Here is a 3,784-nt window from a genome sequence, read left to right on the forward strand (position 1 = left end):
TTTTACACACAAAGGTGCACTTAATAATGTTGCGAAACAAATCAGGATTGAGAACGTTTTAGAAACCATTAAAGGGATTCCAAAAGTTGATAAAGTTTAGGGGGTGAAAGAATACAAGGCCAAACTGCTAAAGATAGATAAAAGAGAGTCGCTAAAGTAAGCATGGTTACTTAGTGATCATAAGAGGAATTACCATGGGGGAGTGAGAAAAGTGGCCTCACAGTCCATGGGTCAACAAGAAGCAGCAATGATCTCCAGGTTTGTTGCTTGGATGAGTCCAGCTTCAGCAACACTCAGGAAGTTTAACACTATCCAGGACAAAGAATCCACTGGATCCACAAAAATGCTGCCCTTCTCTCACTGACATCAGTGGCAGCGTTCCCAAGATGTACTACAGAAAATCTCCAAGGATTCCTGGACAGTGACTTCCAAACCCATGTTCACTTACGTTTGGAGGGACAATCGGAAAACCATCACATACAAGTTCCACTCCGAGCCGCTCACCATCCTGACTTGGAAATATGTTGCCATTCCTTTACTGTTATTGTGACAAAGTCCTGGAACTGTGTCTTCAATGACCTTGTGTGTCGGCCTATACTAAATGGTTCAAGATAGTGGCTTAAGGACAATTATTGATGGGCAATAAATGTTGTCCTCGCCAGCAAAGCAGACCTCCCATCAATGAATAAGAAAATCCCATGATGTTCCTGTGTTGGGAGTGTTTGATTTGGACAGTATAGAGGGCCCTCTGATTCTTACAGTGTCCTCTCATTCCACCCAACCTCATTCTCCAGACATCCTGAACAACTGTTATCAACTTCCCAGGGCCTGGGAAAATTAAGGCCCTAATTTTTCAAAGGATTTCGTGGATAACAGGGTGATCTGGAAAAAAAAAAGTTATATTAATTACCTTTTACTCTGGTCCAATCTCAGTTCGACAAAATGAGAAGTGACCAAGAGAGTGAGGATTGATCTCACAGTAATAAAACAGATACTGGAATGAAAGAACTTTTCAAAATTAAACTCGTTTGACACAAGTGTTCATCTAGTGGATTGCTTTACAAAAGAAGTCCTTGCTTAAATAAGTTGTTAGAAGGTCTCAAACAGGATGGTCTTGTGTTGTAGTAAGTATCACGGGCGCCCAAGTGGCACAGTGGTTAGCCCGGCTGCCTCACAGCGCCAGAGACCCGGATTCAATTCGCCGCCTCAGGCGACTCTCTGTGTGGAGTTTGCACGTTCTCCCCGTGTCCTCCGGGTGCTCCGGTTTCCTCCCACAATCCAAAAATGTGCAGGTTAGGTGGATTGGCCACGCTAAATTGCCCGTAGTGTTAGGTGAAGGGGTAAATGTAGGGGAATGGGTCGGGGTGGGTTGCGCTTTGGCAGGTCGGTGTGGACTTGTTGGGCCGAAGGGCCTGTTTCCACACTGTAAGTAATCTAATCTATCTAAAGTTATGAGAACAGAAATATTGATGGAATACACTGAATTTGTAAAAGATTTAGAATAATGAAATACATAAGGAATTATATTTTTGCATAGACTTTGGGCTTTTTCTGGTTATAAAGGAAAGGAATCTGTATCTAAATCTTTTCATGGGATGCTAAATAAATATGAGTTAAATGTAACAAACAGATGTTTTGAAAAAATTCGTCAATTGTTTTGAATATTACATGAGCCAGCCCAATGTTTTATGGTGTGTGGTTTGGTTGAAATGAATCTCTCACTGGGGGAGTATCCCAGGGCTGCATCTAAAGCATTTATCTTCAAGGAGACATACTCTGGATAACGACCAACGTTTTGTTTTATTCACTTGTACGCATTAGTCGTGCCACCGGTTATTTCCTGTCCCGAGATGCCCTTGAGAAGGTGGGGGTGAGCTGCCTCCTTGAATCGCTGCTGTCTACCTGCTGTATTTTGCTCCACAGTGACCCCCAGGGAGGGAATTCCAGGATTTTGAGCCAGCAACAGTGAAGATACAGCAATATATTTCCAATTTCAGCTTTTTTCCCTTGCAGTCAGTTTTCCACTGAGGAAATTCTAATCTCCTGCTCACATTTTATTCTCTTTATTTTCAGTAGCACCTTTATCCCCAGCCCTCCCCCCTGCCCACCCACAGTAACTGTGCTGTGTGTGTAGGTGCAGGATATAGTGAAAAACACCATTGCGCAAATAACTTTATGAATATTCCATCAGCAGGAAAAGCACCCATGTGTCCAAGGAACCAGTGACAAGCAGAGCTCCGCTTGTGTGACAGAAAGAGCGCCCGGACAGAAATTGGAAAAGGAAATAAAGCACTCCACCCTCCCCCCACCTCCCCAGTTCCCACATCGATTCAGCTCATTTGTCCATGTTTGAACCAAGGCTGTAATGAGGACAGGAACTGAGTGCCCTGGTGGAACCCAACTGGGTGTCACTGAGCAGGTTATTGCTGAACAGGTACTGCTTGATAGCACCATCAATGACATGAGAATATGAAAACAGTTTACCAGCAGGCTACATATTTGCACCTTTAAAATAGTGGACAGAGCCTTGAGGAATTAAGAGTTACTTGCAACAGAATTTCAAAGTTGAAATCTCCTGGTCAATGGCTAACACCAAAATGCTTGCATTTTGGATACATTGTTGGCAATATCATTGAAGGTCAAATGCAGATGGTTATAAGCTCTATTTTTGATTCATTCATGTGATATGGACTTCACTGGCTGGACCAGCATTTATCAGCAGTCCCCAGTTGCCCCTCAACGTGGTTGAACTGCCTTCTTGAACTGCTACAGTCCAGCTGGTGTTAGTGTATCCACAATGTTTTTAGGGAGAGCATTCCAGGAATTTGACCCAACAATACTGAAAGAACTCTGACATATTTTCAATTGAGGATGGTGAGTGACTTGAAGGGGAACTTGCAAATGGTGGCATTCAACCGTCTGCCTCCTTTGTTCATTTTCACATGAAATGTTGGTGGGATTGGAAGGTACTGTCTGAGCAGCCTTGGCAAACCTCTGCAATGCATCTCGTAGATGTCACACACTGCTGCTACTGTGCAGGGAGGGACTGAACGCTTGTGGATATGATGCTCGTTCAGCATGCTGCTGTATCCTGGATGGTGTTAAGCATCTTGTGTGTTATTGGAGGCGTACACATCCAGGAAAGTGGGATTAGTCTATCACATTTCTGACTTGTGCCTTGCTGCAGGACACCAATTGCCTGACCTGCTCTTGTAGCCACAATATTTGATTGGCTGACACAGTTCAACTTCTGGCCCATTGAAACCCACAGAGAGAATAAAGATGAAGTTTTCTGGCCGAAGTGTTCAATAACCCTTACTCCCCGAAACAGTCCTCAATCTCCTCAAAAGCTCACACTCTTAACCTCTTCCATACACTTCACCCCCTCAATAATCCTCAAAACATTCTCCTCCACAACACATAATCCCATTCTCCTCTATCACACTCACACCCATTCCCCTCCATCACATTCACTGCCATACCCTTCCATAATCTTCATTCCCCTCAATAATCGTCACTCTCATTTCATCAATAAACCTCAGTCCCCTCAATAATCCTCAATTCCATTCTCCTCCATAACCTACTCTCCCCTCAATGATGCTCACTCCCAAACCCTCCATGACACTAATTCCCATCCAACTCCACAACCATCACTCCAATCACCTTCCATAAACCTAACTCCCCTCAGTAAACCTCACGCCCATCCCTGTCCAAAACACTCACTCCCATCCACCTCCACAACCCTCTCTCACATCACCATCCATAACACCCACTCCCCTCAATA

This window comes from Chiloscyllium plagiosum, chromosome 46, assembly GCF_004010195.1.
Source record: "Chiloscyllium plagiosum isolate BGI_BamShark_2017 chromosome 46, ASM401019v2, whole genome shotgun sequence".
NCBI lineage: Eukaryota > Metazoa > Chordata > Chondrichthyes > Orectolobiformes > Hemiscylliidae > Chiloscyllium > Chiloscyllium plagiosum.